General features: G+C 47.9%; 1 pseudogene across 1 annotated transcript; it reads left to right on the forward strand.

The window, feature by feature from the left end:
• The first annotated feature begins 1,349 nt into the window (after positions 1 to 1,349).
• LOC144330187 (dehydrogenase/reductase SDR family member 2, mitochondrial-like) lies at positions 1,350 to 21,515 on the forward strand (annotated as a pseudogene). Its single transcript, XR_013396132.1, has 10 exons — positions 1,350 to 4,267; positions 5,631 to 5,784; positions 6,035 to 6,052; positions 6,612 to 6,700; positions 7,903 to 7,997; positions 8,811 to 8,856; positions 9,611 to 9,742; positions 10,189 to 10,244; positions 10,533 to 14,428; positions 20,284 to 21,515. The product of XR_013396132.1 is annotated as a dehydrogenase/reductase SDR family member 2, mitochondrial-like (transcript).

The raw sequence follows: 21,515 nt of genomic DNA on the forward strand, positions 1-21,515 counted from the left end.
TCTTTATTGCTCTGGAGTATTTTCTCACACTCCAATTTTCTGACGCCAGCTGGTGCCCCACAGTTCAATCCAACTCTGACACTAGCTGGCGGTGGCACCAGATTCCATAGGTTCAATGGCTCAGTCTCAGCGATCGCCCCCATTTCAGATGTGAGTTGCAAGTCCCAGACCACCCATATGTCTGACTGACTAGCTATAAATCAGGGATTCCTTGGGTTGGATAATTTGCTAGAATGGTTCAAAGAACTCAGGATATCTCTTTATTTACACCTACTGGTTTATTCCAAAGGATAAAACTCAAAAACAGCCAAATGGAACAGATGCACAGCACAAGGTATGCTGTGTTTGTGTAGCTTCCATACCTATCTCTCTGGGTGTGCTACCCTGCCAGCACCTCAGTGTGTTCACCAACCTGGAAGCCCTCTGCATCTCATTGTTCATGAGTTCTTATAGGGCTCAATCTCCAGACCCCTTCTCCCCTTCCTGGAGGTCATTGGGTGGAACTGAAAGTTTCAGCCCTCTAATCACTTGATCTCTCTGGTGACCAGTTCCATCCTGAGGCTATTTAGAGGCCCCACTCAAAGTCACCTCATTAGTATAAACTCAGGTATGACTGAAAAGGGCTCATTATGAATAGCAAAAGACACTCCTACCACTCAGGAAATTCCACGGAAATCTGTGCGAGGAACCTGGGACAAATACTGAATGTATGTTTGGGATATAGCACAATTGTTTCGTAGTGGTCCATGGGATGGATATACTACAGTTTGCTTAACCATTCACCCACTGAAGAACATTTGAGTTGTTCCCAGTTTTGGCTACTATGTACAAATGAAGCTGCTATAAGCATTCATGTACATGATTTTGTGTGAGCTTACAGTTTCAATTCTGGGATAAAGCCTGGGAGTACAGCAGCTGGGTCATATGGTAAGTGTATGTTTATTTTTTAAAGGAAATTCCCAAGCTATTTCTCCAAGTGGCTGTACCATGTTGTGTTCCCATCAGCAATGTATGAGAAAATCCAGTTTCCCTACATCCTCACCAACATTTGGTACTTTTCTGATTTTAGCTGTTGTAATAGAGGAATAGTTGTATTTCATTGTGGTTTAAATTTGCATTTCCCTAATGGATAATGGTATTCAACATCTTTTCAGGTATTTATTTGCCATGTATATATCCTCTTTGATGAATGCTCAAGTATTTTTTCTCACTTTTTAGTTGAATTGCATTTTTATTGTTGAGTTTGAGAGTTCTTCATATATTCTAATATGAGGTTTTTTGGTCAGATGTGGTTTGCAAATATTTTTATGCCAATCTATAGCTTGACTTTCATTCTCTTAACAGGGTCTTTCACAGAGCAAATGTTTTTATTTTGAGGAAATCTGATTTATTTTTTCTTTTATGGATCATGATTTTGGTGTCATTTCTAAGAACTCTTCACCTAGTTATTTGTCCTGAAGATTTTAGCCTGTGTTTTCTGTAAAAAGTTTTAGAGTTTTATGTATAAATCTGTGATCCATTTTGAGGGATTTTTGGGTTTTTTTTAGACAGAGTCTTGGTCTGTCACCCAGGCTGGACGTCTCAGTCACAAACGATCCTCCCACCTCAGCTTCCTGAGTAGCTGGGACCACAGGCGTGCACCAACATACCTGGCTAATTTTTTAATTTTGTAGAGATGAGAATCTTGCTATGTTGCTCAGCCTGGTCTCTACTCCTGGCTCAAGTCATCCTTCTGCCTTGGCCTCCCAGAATGCTGGGATTACAGGTTTAAGTAAGTCATCGCATCTGGCCTCTTTTTTTTTTTTTTTTTTTTAAAATAAAGAATGAGATTTAGCTTGAGGTTCATTTTCTTCTACTATAGATGTTCGATTGCTCCGGTGTCATTTGTTTAAAAGATTATCCTTCCTCATCGAATTGTTTTTGCACCTTTGTCAAAAATCAGTTTGCTGTACTTGTGTGGCTCTATTTTGGGATGTTCTGTTCTGTTCCATCTACTGTGTGCCTGTTTTTCTGTCAATACTACAGTATCGTGATTATTATAAAGCCAAGTGAAGTTTGAGGATATCCAAGACAAATATAAAAGTCCTGTGGGCTCAGAACAAGTAGCACCTTCCTGAGAGGAATCAGAGAAGCCAGTATAATTTAGGTACTAAGATTGCAGATTTTCTACTCAGTAGATGTGGGTTGAACCTCAGCTTTTTACTGGCTGTGAGAAATTGAACAGTTTATTTCTCTGTGCTTCTGTTTGCAGTTCTATAAAATGTGGATAATAACAATGACTACTTCAAAAAGCTAACTGACTATTAAATGAAAAAAATCATGAAGATTGCATAGCATTATGCTTAGAACATAATGATCAATACATGTGAACTTTACAGCAGATGATGTTGGTATCCTGCCTGAGTCCTCTCAGCACTCAGCTTTCTGTATTCATCAGCCCAACTTCCAACAGCTCGCACCTGTGACTTTCGCTGGGTTTTCTGGTTCCTGGAACCTGCTCTGTGTACAGGTGGGGCAAGCTGGCAGCCTAAGGAATTTAACGCTGCTTAAGAGCAGCCCTCAACCAATGACTGACAAGAGTTGGCCAGCTGTCCTGGTTTGCCTGGGACTGGGGAGTTTCCTGGAGGGCAGGAAAACCGGGAGGGTGGGCCACCTTAAGTCCCCAATTCCCTTGGAATTTGAAGCAGATGCTCAGAGTTCCTCAGCAGATTGAATTTCAGTAGTCACAGAGGTAACCTGATTGATCACACACCATTCCCAAATGGGAGTCCCTAGCTGGCTCACGACTAGGAGATGTCAGTGTCCTCATTCCAGAGTGAGCTCTGCAGTCAATGCCCATCTCACACATCCCTGTCTAATGCTCCCACCTCGTCACACAGCTCTGGAATTTATAATTAACTCCAAATCTTAGCATCTCTTCCTAAAATATCTGATTTCTGAGCTCTAAGAATAATATAGCTGGAAAACCAGCTGCTTTGTGGGTCAATGAGGGGAGGACTTGAATATTGGTACTGGCTTGGTAGTCCTAAGATACTTGTCTTATTACCACCAGGACATCCCTCTCTCCCCATCTTCCATCTTTCCTGGGCTGTCTTCTCTTCCATCTCACTGCCTCCAGTCTCCTAACATTGCTTCCCAGGGTCATCTCCAGAAAAACTACTTGCTTCACAGTATACCTCTTAGGGGAGCCACCCTAGGGTTATTATTGTTCCTTGGTCTCCCCACTGGATAGTAAGGGGGTTTGAGATGAAAGGTATGTGTTGAAAATTGTTTCAGATATGAGGTGCTGCTCTTGCAGTTACAGTGACACAAGGTGCTGTGGGCTGTTTGGGCAGGTAGACCTGAACAGGAAGGCCTGGGGGCTAGGAGGAGGTGAGGGGAGAGGCTCTGTGAAATTTTTTGGAAACGGAGAGAGTGGTCTGACTTTATTGGAATCAGAAGGGAGTGACTGGACTTTATCTAGAGTTGGAAGGGAGTCATTTGTGATGAGGAGAAGCAACTTGCCTGTCGGAAATGTTACCAGTTTAGTATCTGAGAAGGGGGGGCTGTTGCTGTGGCTTTAGGTAGAGAGATGAGGGGTGGCTTCAGGAAAGGTCAGAACCTGGAGCTGTTGAGAACAAGTCCAATGCTCAGATGATGGATGTAGAGATGAGCCAGGCAAATATCACTCAGGCACTTACCGGGGCCCAGCACCATGCCTGGCCATGTCTGCTGTGGTGCTGCAGTTCACTACAGTGGGGAAGCCCTTCTGGTGGAACAGGCTGTGGAAAGAACACGGATAGTCCTGTACTTTCCCGGAAAGTTTGGAGAATGGTGGGACATCCGTCAGAGGCCTCAGTGGCACTTCCATGGAGGATGCATGGAGACACAGGTCCTAATGTGTTCCATAATGTGAATATCTTCCCAGGTTCTTCCCTGGGTCCAGAAGGAGGAAAACCAGACAGTGACTGCCATGTTCAAGGCTGTGTCATGGGCCTTTTGGGGTCTTCATTGCCCCTCAGTTCCTCTCTCAGCAAAAATGTTTGGCAAAAGAGCAGATAAGTTCCATAATGTGAATATCTTCCCAGGTTCTCCCCCAGCTTTTTGGGTCCAGAAGCAGGAAGACCAGACAGTGACTGCCATGTTCAAGGCTGTGTCATGGGCCTTTAGGGGTCTTCATTGCCCCTCAGTCCCTCTCTCAGCAAAAATGCTTGGCAAAAGAGCAGATAAGAGCAATGTCCTGACTGATAAAGTGGCTGTGATCACTGATCACTGGGTCCACAAGAGGGTGAGTGAATAGGAGTCCCTAGCTGGCTCATGACTAGGAGATGTCAGGGTCTTCATTCCAGAGTGGGCACTGCAGTCAATGTCCATCCCACACATTTCTGCTCAATGCTCCCACCTCATCATACAGCTCTAGAGTTTATAATTAACTCAAAATCACAGCATCTCTCCTTAAAATATCTGGTTTCTGAGCTCTAAGAATGGTGTAGTTGGAAAACCAGCAGCTTTCTGAGTCAATGAGAGCAGTGTTGAATCTTATCTCCCTACCTACTGCCTCAGTAGTCCCAAGATATTTATCTTATTACCATAAGGACATCCCTCTCTCCCCACCTTCCATGCAGCTATGGCCTTTTAGGATCCTGGTCTAATAGGGAGAAACCTGAGACCTATTTGTCCCTCAGACTCAGAGGTTTTATTGACTGGAGGATGCCCACTGGCACCAGGGGAATGAGCAGGGCAATGTCTCAGGACCAGCTCAGGGAGTTTTCATAAGTGAACCTCTTCTCATTGTCACATTTCTTCCCATGTTGCTCCAATTCCACTCATCCTCTGACTGCCATCATAAGCCACAAGCTATGAGTCATTATCACTGGCAGGAGGAGGAGTTTCCGGTATTGAGTGCTTCAGGGGCACGACCCTTTTGACCCTTCATGGTCTATAATTTCACCGATTTAAACCATTGTATTTCAGAATTGTTTAATCATTCTAGACTTCCCAGATCTCTGTGATGTTTTAAATCTTTATGGGTGCTCCCAAGGCCTGACCTTCATAATAAATGAATACATTAAAAAATTCTGAGCTACCCAGATAGTTTGTACAACGTAGAGGAAATGTGCCTTCTGCTCTTTCTTTATCACGGGGTTGAGCAGCCCCATCAAGAGTACATCAGATCTCCTTAAAGGAAGGAAATGCAAAGGGGAGAACGCGGTCTTCAAAATGAAAGTGTTTCAACTGCAGAGCAGAGGGAAGCTGTTAAGCTTAGAGAAACTGTAATTTATACTGGAGGCCTCTGGCTAGAACAAAAAGAAAATAAGCTGGACCATTAAAAATATTCTTTACAACATAGACCGGGTACCCAGCAAGTTAACTGATTTGATGAAATATTACTTTTTAAAAACTCCTTTAACAAAATTGATATGAACATTTCCTTATCTATAAAATATAATTATACATTAAGTTGTGAGAATTAAATGGGGTAGCTTTTGCGAAGGCCTGATAAGTATTAGCCACTCAGTTCCTCTTCCTTGCTCAGAAGGATTTGGAGGTTGCTCTCAGACAACACCAGGGAACTCAATTTGTGTCTCAAGATCAGGCTTCCAGGAGGAGAGTGGGGAGGGCAGAAGCCATCACTCCATGCCTGCCCCTAGGATCTGCTTTGCCATCGCTGGGCATCTTGCCCAGGATGGGGCCCACATGGTCATCAGTGGCCAGAAGCAGCAGAACGTGGGCTGCCCCGTGGCCGCGCTCAGCGTGGTGGGCACCGTGTGCTACCTGGGGAAGGCTGAGGATCAGGAGTGGCTGGTGGTCACGGTGAAGGGGCAGGCAGTGGGAGGAGGAGAAGACGGGGATACCCAGATCCAGCCCTGACATGGCTGGGGTCTCTAGGAATGGTATCTAGGTGAACAGCGTGTGCAGCCCAGGACAGGGCCCTGCCCAGGGAATGAAGCAAATGGACAACCAGATGTGTCTGAGAAGAGATGTTCCTGGCAGGAGGGAGCTCACACGGGCTGGTCTAGAGCAGGGCTAAACAAAGGGTGGCCTGGCCTGGGAGCTTGCTAGATACCTGGAAGTTCAGATCTAGCTGAGGCTGCTTGAATGGAGGCTAACTTTGCACATAGTCTGCCAGTGATCTGTGTACTTGTTGAAGTTTGAGAGCACACCTCTAGCGCACCCCCAGGTGCTGTGCTGGGGAGCCCACTGGGGTAAGAGCTCTTCATGTGTGACCACCCTGGAAGGGGTGAGTCGTGAGGCAGAATCTGAAGGAGCGTGCAGTGGGCAGCTGCATGTTGCAGAGAATGAATGGGCTCTTGATGTGAGACTGTGGGAGGAAGATTCCAGAGTGGAGGGAGAGGTGAGACAAAATTGGTTAGAAATGTAGGAGGTGAGTGAAGATCTGGACTGGTCGGGGCCTGGGTGTCAACCAGGCATCACACAGGGGCAGGAATTTGATGCCTCCAAGGAGGTGAGAAACAAATATTTCACTCACCTCTGATGGCCAGGATCTGCCAGTGCTCCAGGGAGGCTGCAGGATGGCCTCGAGCAGGGGTTCGTCACTTTGCCCCGGGTTGTCACCACCTCTCCTTCGCTCCTTCCTCCACATCCTCTGTCATTTCCTCCACAGCCTGAAGCACTGTGGAGGCGGTGACTAGTGTGCGTGGCAGAGGTCAGTCCCTTGGTGTGGAGCACACTGGGAGTCAGTGAGCCGGTCTGGGACAAGGTGAGGACCGGGGATAGGCTCACTTCCTGCTTGGCTCTCTGTCCTCCATTTCTGCACGCATGCGTATGCACACAGAGTACCTCAGCACCCACATGCCCTCCCTCCCCACCTCAATGCTGACCGTGATGGGTGGGGGCTGGGGCTCCCTGGGACAAGCTGCCCATCAGTAAGTTGAACAGGCACTGACCATGCCCAGCCTAGACCAGGCTCCAGCAGCCTCCTCTACCCAGACTCTCCTTGTGCTGGTCACTGCTACAAAGAGCTGAGATGCCAGAAATTTCCTGGTCTATCCATGGCAAAGACCCCTCCCTTGGCTCAGGTTTCTGAGGCTGTCTCAGTCTGGACTTACTGTCACCTGTTCCGGTCCCTTCATTCTGCCCGTCCCATGGGCCCCCTCTGGGCTGTCACAGAGACACCTCACTTGTTCACAGACACAGCAGAGAGAAGGGACCCCTGCCCAGGCCTACCGTCCCACTCAATCAATAGAGCATTCCAGGGGCTCCCACTGCCTCTGCACACCCCCTACCCCTGCTGTCCTGATGGGCCCCCTTCGAGGGCTCAGTCCTGGTCCCCTCCTGACCCTGTTGGCAGAGACTGGGTCCTGTGATCTATGTAAGCCATCCCCTCCTCAGGGAGCCTTCATCCCACCGACCACCCCTCCCCTTCTCCTGGTGGAGCCCACCCCACCTTCTCTCTGCGGGTCTCACATTCCATGGCCTTCCAGACTCAACTTTCAATTCCTCTCCTCTCCCTTCAGCCATACTCAGGCTCTTCTGGTTAAAAAAAAATCCTGGTTCCAAACCTTTCCTGACATAGACCAAATACTCAGTATGGATTCCCTTCTCTCGCTGCACCTACCTAATGGCACTCACTGAGTTATCCTGATTTCCCTCCCTCACCTGTATTTCCCCAGCCTCCTCTCCAGAGGGCAATATTGACTGGGGAGAGGTTGTGTGGGGACCGACAGTGAGAGGGTACCCTAAATCACAGATTATTGGTGGCTCCCCTATGACCTGGGCAGGACTGGAACCTCTGATCCCTTTTCCCTCACACATAGTAAGGAACACAGTGTCCCAGCACTTGGCACAGTCACAGGGCTTTATTCTTGCTCTGGCCACAGGTCTCCAAGTGACCAGTGAGATGGGCCCTGGACAGACCTCCTCCCTCCCTGTCCCCTGCCCGTGGATTCTTTCTCATTTCAGATCCTGTGTGTGAACGTGAAGGCCTCAGCCCTGCTGCTGAGCCAGCTGCTGCCCCACATGGAGAACAGGGGATGAGGGATGAGAGGGGCTAGTGGGCACCGAGGTCTAAGTGCATTGGTTTATTTCTACCTCCCTGGAAGCACTTGGGCAGGGACTCAGGAAGTAGAGGATGGCGGGAGAGATGGTAGGTGTGTCCTTTGGGAAATGTTCTCCATTTCCAGACCTACCTTCTTCCTCATGGGATGTGGCAGTTGTGATGAAGATGAAGAGACACTTGCTGCAGAGGGGCAGGGCCTGCCTTCCAGGTCCTCAAAGGACCTTTCACTGACCCTTGTTTCTTTCATCCCGGGAAGTGGCATGGACCTTGCCCCTGCAGTGGCAGCTGCAGGGATGAAGGGGCCAGAGTGAAGTCACCCAGAGCTGCCAGCTCCAGTTATGCTTGCCCTCATCTGTGGGCATGTCATCAGTTTTCCTTCTGGTCAGAGGCCCTATGGGTTTGCTTCTCCTCACCTTCCCATGAAGAGCCTGGCTGTCCTGTGTCTCGTGGCTGCCCTGGGGCAGGCCAGGCTGGGACTCGTTAGTGATGCCCAGACCTCACAGGGGTCTCTGTGACACATGAGTGGCTCTGCACTCCAGGAGTGCTGCCCCTCAGCCTCGGGACCCTGCCCCAAGGGATGCCACTCTGGCTGTGTGTATTGGGTGGCTTTGAACCCAGCAGTGGCCTCGGTATCCACTAATTTAGATGTCCAGCTTCCCTCTAGTGTTCCAAATTGTTCCCAAACTTTTATGCTTTCACCCTGAATCCTGAACTGATTTCCTCATAGCATAAAAATACAATTTCCTGGCTCACCTGGTCTCTTTATTGAACTTTCATCTCTTCTCATCTCCCTTTCTTCTCACAGGGGAAGCTCTGTGCTTCTGGTCTCATCTATGGTGCGTTATGTGCCAATACCAGTGAGTGTGAGCTCCTCTGTATGTGGCTGGGTGAGGGGTAGCTAAAACTGGTTTCCTGTGAAGCCCTGCAGGGGTATGTGGAAGAATTGGCTGTTGATCCCAGATAAGATGGAGTTAAGATGTGTGAACACCAGGCCAGGTGTGGTGGCTCACACCTGTAGTCTCAGCACTTTGGGAGGCTGGGGCAGGTGAATCGCTTGAGTTCAGGAATTCAAGACCAGTATGGGCAGCATAGCGAGACCCCATCTCTATTAAAAGGACTAAAATACAAATTTTAAAAAATGTTGTTTTTTTTTTGTTGTCGTTATGCTGTTAACACCAGCATAACACCCTGACTGCTACAGACCAGGTATAATCTCACTTTGTCATAATAGACCTAATACCCAAGGACATTAAGCCATGTGCCCAGCGTAAGAATAGTCAGTTTGCATTACTTCAAGGACTGGGCCCTGGGTCTCTTAATTCCCGCTTCCTTCCTGAATGTTCAAAAGCACAGTGCAGCTGTCTGTGTCAAGCTTGGACACACATGTAGCAACTTGACATTTCCCTAAGCCTAGAGGAGCCCTGCTATCTCAGAATTTCAGTTCTGAAAATTATTATGGGGTGGTGAGGGGTCAGGGAAGGCATTTTAGTTTGGGGCTGGAGTCAGGCATATCTTCTTAGTCTGTGACCCAGAGTCACAGCTTTTGTTGTTCAGGTAATTGTCCATCCCTGCATTGTCAATCCACTCTGTCTGCTTCCTTTTGCATTTCAGAAGTTGGGAGCCTGCAACACCAGCAGAACAGCCCTGCTGGGCCTCTCTAAGTCTCTGGCAATGGAGCTGGCTCCAAAAGACATCTGGGTAAACTGCCTGGTGCCAGGAATAATCAAGACTGACTTTGTGCAAGTGGGGAGGGTCACTGTGGCTCCTACTCCCACTCCCTGCCCCACTGGTCCCACAGATCCCTTCCCCAGCCAAGCTTCCAGCTGAACTGAGGCCCACAGAGACCTGCAGGCTCATCACTCAGAGGCTTATCACTCAGAGGCTCTGGCCTGCAGGCTCATCACTCATCTGGCCCAGGCTCATCCCTCAGAGGCTCTGGCCTGCAGCCTTTGGGACCTACAACCTCTCCCTTTCCTGTAGAAGCATGGGAGGGCCCTGTCCTTTCTGGGAGCAGACCAGAGTCCTTCCTCACCCTTCTCAGCCAAACAGGGTCACCCTCCCACAGAGGACTTAGTCTTCCATGGTGCTCTTCCCAGCCCCCATCTCCTCCCTGCTACCAGCGCCCCCCAACATTCCCTGCTCCTGTCAACAGTCCATCTGCCTGACATTGACCTGAAATCTTTCCTCAGGACAAAATATTGCCATATTTGCTACCCAGCTTTAACCAAGTCCATGGATTGCAGCGGTAGGTGGTGCTTGGTACTTTAGCGGTTTGTGTCTACTTGAGGGAAAGTTCAGGATCAAGAAGACATAGATCCCTGATCTTCCAGTCTACTAGCTGTTCCCCTCTCTGAAGTCTGAAGACATCACAGTCCTGGGCTGGAGGCTACAGGGTGGGTGTGAGCCCCCCGTGGAGCCTGGTGAGGTATGGGTTGATTGGGGTCAATGCTGGGCACCCCACTGGGGCAGCAGGACGTGAGGTCAGAGATTAACACTTCAAAGCTGTGCCCTCAGATCTGCTCTCTTCCCTCAGGTTTGGGGAGCCAGAGGACTATGCAGGAAGCATGTCCTTCCTGGGCTCTCCAGATGTGCTCCATCACTGGGGAGAACATAGTGGTGGTTGGCTACTCCTCTAAGCTGTGAAGAGAGTCTGTGGCTAAGAGAGTGAGGCCATGGTCCTCAGTAGAAAATGGGGGGCCTAGGGAAATATGGAAGCGGGGAGCCTTAGTATGTCATTAGGATCCAGGGCCATGTAAGGAAACTTGCTCAGGAAATAAGGAAGGCGAAGTGTTTGAAACTTTTCTTTTGGAAACAAACATGTTTGGCCACTTCTAATCTAGGCTGATTTCTGTTTGGCTAGTGATATATGAGCAGTCCCCTTGGCCTAGAAGCCTCATCCCTGGCAGAGTTCCTTGCCTCATTCCCTAAGATTTTTTACCCCTCCCTACTTTCCTTCATTCCTTTCCCATGAAATTATAAATTGGGCTGGATACTTTCCATCTGCCCTTCTAGATCCACTATCTGTGTCTTTTCTTCTCTGTGCCCTGGGAGGCTGACCTGTAGGGATGCTTCCACAGTCCCTTAACCTCTGGCTTCCAGTTGGGTTTGGTCAAGGGGAGGCACTCACAGGAGATTGGAGGGCGCAGGAGAGTGAGGCCAGGGAATTTGTTTCTCAGGCTCCCTTATTGCCTGCTTACCACATGAGGGCTGTGTCCACCAAAGGCTATGGCTCTTGTCAGGCAGTACCTTCCCCTCTTTCATCCCTTCAGGTCTACAGGTGGTAATGGCTCTCTACCGTTGCTATCTCAGGAGTATTGCACTATACCTTATTCAGTTTGAGAATATCAATGTTACCACCATATCTTTTCCTTAAGAAAACCATTTACTTATAGCTTGTATACAATAAATCAGATGCACTTCAAGCAAACTTTTCACTGAGTGTTAACAAACTTTTACATACATATGACCACTACCATAATAAAAATACAGAACATTTCCATTGCCCCCCTCCAAGTTCTCTTGTGCCCCATTCCACTGGACACCCCTGCCAATGACCCAAGGCGACCATTGATCTTCTCTCATGATAGATTATATATTTTTTAGAGTTTTATATAAATGGAATCATATGGTTTATATGTACTCTTCATGTCTGGCTCCCTTTGCCTAGCATAATGCTTTTAAGATTCATCTTTGTTGTTGTGTATATCAGTAGTTCTTTCCATTCTATTGCTTAACAATATTCCACTGTACGAATATACCACAATATCTTTGTTCACCTGCTGATGGACACTTGAGTTGTTTCCAGTTTTTGTTTATTATAATTATATGTTTTGTGACTATTCATGTTGAAATCTTTGTGTGGGCATGTCTTCATTTTTCTATGATAAACAGGAATGAAATTTTTATTTAGAAAATTCTTTGCTGATATTTTCTGTCTTTTCATTCATTGTGAGCATTTTGAAAACCTGTATTTAGGATACTTATAATAGTTGCTTTGCAATTCTTGTATGTTTGTTTCAACATTTGGTTCACTTCAGAGCTGGAATCAGCTGAGATGCTTTTCTCTTGAATATGTGTTCCATCTCTTTGTTCTTTTGTTTTTTTCACATCCAGTGATCAATCTTTGGTTCTCTTATATTGACTCATTTTGTATATGTATTCTGAGCATTATTAATTTTAAGTTGTGGATATTCTGGCATCTATTATTTTTTTCCTGATGTGCAGTATCATTTATTTTTGCTGGCAAATGTTTGGATTAGATTTGACCCATAAACTCTATTTTTCTGGTGACAGTTCTGGTCTCGATTTAGATCTTTGGTCTTTAGCTGAGCTGCTTTGAATCTATTCTTACATGCAGGGCTCAAGGGTAAATTAGGCACATAATTTGGGAATTCCCTTCTTTGGATCTTTCACTTCTAGGATTCTTACATTCATCTTAGTGGTCAGTTTCACTAACTTCAGCTTTCTGTTTTCTCATCCAGAAAAAAATGTGGCTTTTCTGCTCACGCTCCTTTCAATTCATGGGTGCTATGATAACTCCACTTAGCCCCAGGCTAAAAGTCATAAAGAAAGGAGCTTTCTTAGTATTGCTCATCTTCTCTCCATTCCAAGAATGTACTTCCCATCAAAGTCTGTCTTCTATTTACTCTCTAGTGACTTCAGGGAGTTGCTTTTTAAAAAAATTATCTTCTGATGTTATTGTTGTTTTCTGTGGGACAGTCATCTGGTAGAGTCTTACCCCTTTTTTCCTGGAAACAAACCCTCATTTTGTTTTTTATTTTTAAATGTTTAAAAAATACTTTTTTTTGATATGTAGTTTTACCCTTGTTGCCCAAGCTGGAGTGCAATGTTGTGATCTCAACTCACTGCACCCTCCACCTCCCGGGTTCAAGCAATTCTCCTGCCTCAGCCTCCCAAGTAGCTGGGATTACAGGCATGCACCACCATGCCTGGCTAATTTTTTGCATTTTTAGTAGAAACAGGGTTTTACCATGTTAACCAAGCTGGTCTTGAACTCCTGACCTCTGGTGATCTGCCCCCCACCCCCATCGGCCTCCCAAAGTGCTGGTGAGAGGTGACAACCTGCTAGTAGCCCTCACTCTCGGTGCCTCCTCTGCCTCAGCATCCACTCTGGCAGCACTTGAGGGGCACTTCAGCCCACCATGGCACTGTGGGAGCCCCTCTCTGGGCTGGCTGAGGCCAGAGCCAGCTCCCTCTGCTTGCGGGGAGGTGTGGAGGGATAGGAGCCGTGGGGGAACCGGGGCTGTGTGTGGAGCTCATGGGCCAGTGTGAATTCCAGGTGGGCGTGGGCTCGGCAGCCCCACACTCGGAGCAGCCAGCTGGTGCCACCGGCCCCAGGCAGTGAGGGGCTTAGCACCAGGCCAGCAGTTGCAGAGGGTGTGCTGGCTCCCCCAGCAGTGCCGCCCGCTGGCGCTGCACTCGAATTGTCGCGGGGCCTCAGCTGCCCTCCCCGTGGGGCAGGGCTCAGGACCTGCAGCCTGCCGTGCCCAAATCCCCTGGTGGTGGGCTCTGGGGCGGCCAGAGCCTCCCCAAAGAGCGCCACCCCCTGCTCTGCAGCTCCCAGTCCCATCAACCACCCAAGGGCTGAGGAGTGCGGGAGCATGGCTTGGGACTGGGCAGCAGCTCCACCTGCAGCCCCAGTGTGGGATACACTAGGTGAAGGCAGCTGGGCTCCTGAGTCTAGTAGGGACTTGGAGAACCTTTATGTCTAGCTAAGGGATTGTAAATACACCAATCAGCACTCTGTGTCTAGCTCAAGATTTGTAAATACACCAATCAGTTCTCTGTATCTAGCTAACCTAGTGGGGACTTTGGGAACTTTTCTGTCTAGCACTCTGCGTCTAGCTCAGGGATTGTAAATGCACCAATCAGCACTCTGTCAAAGTGGACAAATTTACAGCTCTCTGTAAAATGGACCAATCAGCTCTCTGTAAAATGGCCCAATCAGCAGGATGTGGGTGGGGCCAGATAAGGGAATAAAAGTAGGCTGCTTGAGCCAGCCAGTGGCAACCTGCTCAGGTCCCTTTGCACACTGTGGAAGCTTTGTTCTTTTGCTCTTTATAATAAATCTTGCTGCTGCTCACTCTTTGGGTTGATGCCACCTTTAAGAGCTGTAACACTCACTGCTAAGGTCTGCAGCTTCACTCCTGTCAGTGAGACCACGAACCCACCAGAAGGAGGAAGCTCCAGACACATCTGAATATCTGAAGGAACAAACTTTGGACACACCATCTTTAAGAACTGTAACACTCACTGTGACAGTCCGTGGCTTCATTCTTGAAATCAGTGAGACCAAGAACCCACCAATTCCGGACACATTTTGGTGACCATGAAGGGACTTTCACCTATCAGCATGCGATGAGACTTTTGCCTATCACCAAGCAGTAGGACATCGATTATCGCTGAGCGGTGAGCACCGACAGACCCCTTTCACTTGCTATTCTGTCCTATTTTTCCTTAGAATTCGGGGGCTAACTACTGGGCACCTGTCAGTTAAAAGCAACTAGCACAGCTGCTGGACTAAAGACAAGGGTGTCAGGCTTTCTGGGAAAGGGCTTTGTAACAAACCCCAACTCTTCGGAGTTGGGAGTGTTGGTTTGCCTGGAACCAGCTTCTGCTTTTCCTGTACTTCTGGGCTGAGCCAAGGGTAGACAGAGAGGAAAGCCATTCAGCTCTGGGGTGCCAACAACAAGTTGGTTGACCCTGCAGCCATGAGCGGAACTCTCAAAGGCATGTCACCCAAGTGAGACTCGCCCATCTATCCTATCTATCCTGACCCTTGCCCCCTGGGTACTAATTCCTGCTAGACAAAGTTCCTCTCACCTCTCTTCTCCGAGGCTAGTCCTGCTTCTAAAAATTGCTCCCTGTCTCTGGCACTTTTCTAGTTTCTCTTATAAGAATGACTTCTAGTATAAACTCCAAGACTCTGTTGCCTTCTTTAGGCACCTGTGCTCACCAATAAGAAAGACATAATTTTTGCCCAAAGCCCCATCATATGGGGGACTATCTGGGATTTTAGGATCCTTCCTCAGACTAGCAGCCTAACAAAAGCTATTCCTGAAGCTAGGATATGGGGAGCCTCAGAAATTGTATCCTTCCTATTTATATAAATGAAGACAAAAGGTGTCAATTTTCCAACCCTGGAGATCCCTTCCCTCCCTCAGGGTATGGCCCTCCACTTCATTTTTGGGGCATAACATCCTTATAGGACAGGGGTAAAGTCCCAGTACTAACAGGAGAATGCTTAGGATTCTAACAGGTTTTCAAGAATGCATCAGTAAGGGCAACTAAATCCGATTTTTCTCGGTGCTCCATGTGGTCTTGCGGGACAGGCAAAGGTACAGATTTTTGAGAATGCATTGGTAAGGGCCACTAAATCCGACCTTCCTTGGTCCTCCATGTGGTCTGGGGGAAAAACTAGTGTTTCTGCTACTGCGTTGGTGAGCACAACTATTCCGATCAGCAGAGTCCAGGGACCATTGTGGGCTCTTGGGCAGGGGTTGTTTCTGCTGCTCCGTCAGTGAGTGCAACTATTCCAATCAGCAGTGTTCAGGGACCATTGCTGGTTCTTGGGCAGGGGAGAAACAAAACAAACCAAAACCATGGGCAGTTTTGTCTTTCAGATGGGAAACACCCAGGCATCAACAGGCTCACCCTTGAAATGCATCCTAAGTCATTGGGATCAATTTGACCCACAAACCCTGAAAAAGAGGCAGCTCATTTTTTTTCTGCACTATGGCTTGGCCCCAATATTCTCTCTCTGATGGGGAAAAATGGCAACCTGAGGGAAGTACAAATTACAATACTATCCTGCAGCTTGACCTTTTCTGTAAGAGGGAAGGCAAATGGAGTGAAATACCTTATGTCCAAGCTTTCTTTTCATTGAGGGAGAATACACAACTATGCAAAGCTTACAGTTTACATCCCACAGGAGGACCTCTCAGCTTACCCCCATATCCTAGCCTCCCTATAGCTCCCCTTCCTATTAATGATAATCCTCCTCTAATCTCCCCTGCCCAGGAGGAAATAATCAAAGAAATCTCCAAAGCACCAAAAACCCCCAGGCTATCAGTTATGTCCCCTTTAAGCTGTAGGGGGAGGGGAATTTGGCCCAACCTGGGTACATGTCCCCTTCTCCCTCTCTGATTTAAAGCAGATCAAGGCAGACCTGGGGAAGTTTTCAGATGATCCTGATAGGTACATAGATGTCCTACAGGGTCTAGGGCAAACCTTCGACCTCACTTGGAGAGATGTCATGCTAGTGTTAGATCAAACCCTGACCTTTAATGAAAAGAATGCGGCTTTGGCTGCAGCCTGAGAGTTTGGAGATACCTGGTATCTTAGTCAAGTAAATGATACAATGATAGCCAAAGCAAGGGACAAATTTCCTACTGGTCAGCAAGCCATCCCCAGTATGGATCCCCACTGGGACCTTGACTCAGATCATGGGGACTGGAGTTGTAAACATCTGTTGACCTGTGTTCTAGAAGGACTAAGGAGAATTAGAAAAAAGCCCATGAATTAGTCAATGATGTCCACCATAACTCAGGGAAAGGAAGAAAATCCTTCTGCCTTCCTTGTGTGGCTACGGGAGGCCTTAAGAAAATATACTCCCCTGTTACCTGAATCACTCAAGGGTCAATTGATTCTAAAAGATAAGTTTATTACCCAATCAGTCGCAGATATCAGGAGAAAGCTCCAAAAGCAAGCCCTGGGCCCTGAACAAAATTTGGAGGCATTATTAAACCTGGCAACCTCGGTGTTCTATCATAGGGACCAAGAGGAACAGGCCCAAAAGGAAAAGCGAGATCAGAGAAAGGCCACAGCCTTACTCATGGCCCTCAGACAAACAAACCTTGGTGGTTCAGAGAGGACAGAAAATGGAGCAGGCCCGGTAGGCTTTGTTATCAGTGTGGTTTACTAGGACACTTTAAAAAAGACTGTCCAATGAGAAACAAGCTGCCCCCTCATCCATGTCCACTGTGCCGAGGCAATCACTGGAAGGTGCACTGCCCCAGAGGACGAAGGTTCTCTGGGTCAGAAGCCCCAACCAGATGATCCAACAACAGGACTGAGGGTGCCCGGGGCAAGCGCCAGCTCATGTCCTCACCCTACTGAGCCTGGGGTACACATAACCATTGAGGGCCAGGAAATTGACTTCCTCCTGGACACTGGTGCGGCCTTCTCAGTGTTAATTTCCTGTCCTGGATGACTGTCCTCAAGGTCCGTTACCATCCGAGGAATCCTGGGACAGCCTGTAACCAGGTATTTCTCCCACCTCCTCAGTTGTAATTGGGAGACTTTGCTCTTTTCACATGCCTTTCTTGTTTTGCCTGAAAGTCCCACACCCTTATTGGGGAGGGATATGTTAGCCAAGGCTAGAGCTATTATCTACGTGAATATGGGAAACAGGTTACCCATTTGTTGTCCCCTATTTGAGGAGGGAATCAACCCTGAAGTCTGGGCATTGGAAGGACAATTTGGAAGGGCAAAAAATGCCCACCTAGTCCAAATCAGGCTGAAAGACCCCAACACTTTTCCTTATCAAAGGCAATATCCCTTAAGGCCTGAAGCTCATAAAGGATTACAGGATATTGTTAAACATTTAAAAGCTCAAGTCTTAGTAAGGAAATGCAGCAGTCCTTGCAACACCCCAATTCTAGGAGTACAAAAACCAAATGGTCAGTGGAGACTAGTGAAAGATCTTATAATGCAGCAGTAATTCTTCTATATCCAGTTGTACCCAACCCCTATACCTTGCTCTCTCAAATACCAGAGGAAGCAGAATGGTTCACTGTTCTGGACCTCAAGGATGCCTTCTTCTGTATTCCCCTGCACTCCGACTCCCAGTTTCTCTTTGCCTTTGAGGATTCCAAAGACCACACGTTCCAAGTTACCTGGACGGTCTTGCCCCAGGGGTTTAGGGACAGCCCTCATCTGTTTGGTCAGGCACTGGCCCAAGATCTAGGCCACTTCTCAAGTCCAGGCACTCTGGTCCTTCAGTATGTGGATGATTTGCTTTGGGCTACCAGTTCAGAAGCCTCATGCCAGCAGGCTACTCTAGATCTCTTGAACTTTCTAGCTAATCAAGGGTACAAGGTGTCTAGGTCGAAGGCCCAGCTTTGCCTACAACAGGTCAAATATCTAGGCCTAATCTTAGTCAGAGGGACCAGGGCCCTCAGCAAGGAATGAACGCAGCCTATATTGGCTTATCCTTACCCTAAGACATTAAAACCATTGAGGGGGTTCCTTGGAATTACCGGCTTTTGCCGACTATGGATCCCCAGATACAGCAAGATAGCCAGGCCCGTCTATACTCTAATAAGGAAACCCAGAAGGCAAATACTCATCTAGTATAATGGGAACCAGAGGCAGAAACAGCCTTCAAAACCTTAAAGCAGGCCCTAGTACAAGCTCCAGCTTTAAGCCTTCCCACAGGACAAAACTTCTCTTCATACATCACAGAGAGAGCAGAGATAGCTCTTAGAGTCCTTACTCAGACTCGTGGGAGAACCCCACAACCAGTGGCATACCTAAGTAAGGAAATTGATGTAGTAGAAAAAGGTTGGCCTCACTGTTTATGGGTAGTTGCAGTGGTGGCTGCCTTAGTGTCAGAGGCTATCAAGATAATACAAGGAAAGGATCTCACTGTCTGGACTACTCATGATGTAAATGGCATACGAGGTGCCAAAGGAAGTTTATGGCTGTCAGACAATGACCTACTTAGATACCAGGCACTACTTCTTGAGGGACCAGTGCTTCAAATACATATGTACATGGCCCTCAACCCTGCCACTTTTCTCCCAGAGGATGGGGAACCAATCGAGCATGACGGCCAACAAATTATAGTCCAGACTTATGCCGCCCAAGATAATCTCTTAGAAGTCCCCTTAGCTAATCCTGACCTTGATCTATATATTGATGGAAGCTCATTTGTGGAGAATAGGATACGAAGGGCAGGTTATGCCATAGTGATGTAACCATACTTCAAAGTAAGCCTCTTCCCCCAGGGACCAGCAGCCAGTTAGCAGAACTAGTGACACTTACCCAAGCTTTAGAACTGGGAAAGGGAAAAAGAATAAATGTGTATACAGATAGCAAGTATGCTTATCTAATTCTACATGCCCATGCTGCAATATGGAAAGAAAGGGAGTTCCTAACCTCTGGGAATCCCCATTAAATACCACAAGGAAATCATGGAGTTACTGCACACAGTGCAAAACCCAAAGAAGGTGTCAGTCTTACACTGCAAAAGTCATCAAAAAGGGCAAGGAGAAGGGAGAACAGCAGCATAAGCAGCTGGCAGAGGCAGGGAAAGACCAGCAAAAAGGAAAGAGAGAAAGGGACAGGAAGTCAGAGAAAGAGAGAGGAAGAGACAAAGAGGGAGTCAGAGAGAAAGAGAGAGACAAAGGAGAAGTCAAAGAGAAAGAAAGTGGAAGAAACTAGAGAGACAAAGAGGAGACAGAGGAAGAGACAGTCAAACAAGGAAAGACAGAAACAGAGTCAGAAAGAGAGAGACAAAGAAGAAGTTGAAAAGAAAGAAAAAGAGACAGAAGTAGTAAAGAAAAAACAGTGTACCCTATTCCTTCAAAAGCTCCCAGGGTAAAGTTCTGTCTACCCAGCCAATGTATATTCTTCTTATGTGGAATGTCGACCTATATCTGCCTCCCCACTAACTGGACAGGCATCTGCACCTTAGTCTTTCTAAGTCCCAACATTAATATTGCCCCAGGAAATCAGACCTTATCAGTACCCCTCAAAGCTCAAGTCTGTCAGCGCAGAGCCATACAACTAATACTCCTACTTATAGGGTTAGGAATTGCTACTGCTACAGGAACCAGAATAGCCAGTTTATCTACTTCATTATCCTACTACCAAACACTCTCACAGGATTTCTCAGGTAGTTTACAAGAAATAACAAAATCTATCCTAACTCTACAATCCCAAATAGACTCTTGGGCAGCAGTGACTCTCCAAAACCACTGAGACCTAGACCTTCTCACTGCTGAGAAAGGAGGACTCTGCACCTTCTTAGGGGAAGAGTGTTGTTTTTACACTAACCAGTCATGGATAGTACAAGACGCCACCCAGCGTTTACAGGAAAAGACTTCTGAAATCAGACAACACCTTTCAAACTCTTATACCAACCTCTGGAGTAGGGCAACATGGCTTCTCCCCTTTCTAGGTCCCATGGCAGCCATCTTGCGGTTGCTCACCTTTGGGCCCTCTATTTTTAACCTTCTTGTCAAATTTATTTCCTCTAGAATCGAGGTCATCAAGCTACAGATGGTCTTACAAATGGAACCCCAAATGAGTTCAACTAACAACTTCTACTGAGGACCCCTGGACCAACCCGCTGGCACTTTCCCCTCTGGAGGACACTACAACTGCAGGGCCTCTTCATCACCCCTATCCAGAAGGAAGTAGCTAGAGTGGTCATCGGCCAAATTCCCAACAGCATTTGGGGTGTCCTGTTTAGAGGGAGGATTGAGAAGTGACAACGTGATAGCAGCCCTTGCTCTTGGCGCCTCCTCGGCATCAGTGTCCACTCTGGCAGTGCTTGAGGGGCCCTTCAGCCCATGACAGCACTGTGGGAGCCCCTCTCTGGGCTGGCTCAGGCCAGAGCTGGCTCCCTCTGCTTGCGGGGAGGTGTGGAGGGAGAGGCATGGGCTGAAACTGGGGCTGCACATGGCACTTGTGGGCCAGTGTGAGTTCCGGGTGGGCGTGGGCTTGGCAGGCCCCACACTCAGAGCAGCCAGCCAGTGCCACCAGCCCTGGGCAGTGAGGGGCTTAGCACCCTGGCCAGCAGCTGCAGAGGGTGCGCCGGGTCCCCCAGCAGTGCTGGCCCACCGGTGCTGCGCTCGAATTCTTGCCAGGCCTCAACTGCCTCCCCATGGGGCAGGGCTCAGAACCTGCAGCCTGCCATGCTCGATTCCCCTCGCAGTGGGCTCTCACCTGGCCTGAGCCTCCCCAACAAGTGCCACCCCCTGCTCTGTGGCACCCGGTCCCATCAACCACCCAAGGGCTGAGGAGTGTGGGTGCATGGCGCGGGACTAGGGGGCAGCTCTGCCTGCAGCCCCGGTGTGGGATACACTAGGTGAAGCCAGCTGGGCTCCTGAGTCTAGTAGGGACTTGGAGAACATTTATGTCTAGCTAAGGGATTGTAAATACACCAATCAGCACCCTGTGTCTAGCTCAAGGTTTGTAAATACACCAATCAGTACTCTGCATCTAGCTAAACTAGTGAGGACTTGGAGAACTTTTCTGTCTAGCCCTCTATGTCTAGCTCAGAGATTGTAAATGCACCAATTAGCACTCTGTCAAAGTGGACCAATCAGCTCTCTGTAAAATGGCCCAATCACAAGATGTGAGTGGGGCCAGATAAGGGAATAAAAGTAGGCTGCCTGAGCCAGCCAGCGGCAACCTGCTTGGGTCCCCTTCCACACTGTGGAAGCTTTGTTCTTTCGCTCTTTATAATAAATCTTGCTGCTGCTCA

This window comes from Macaca mulatta, chromosome 7 (genome assembly GCF_049350105.2).
Source record: "Macaca mulatta isolate MMU2019108-1 chromosome 7, T2T-MMU8v2.0, whole genome shotgun sequence".
NCBI lineage: Eukaryota > Metazoa > Chordata > Mammalia > Primates > Cercopithecidae > Macaca > Macaca mulatta.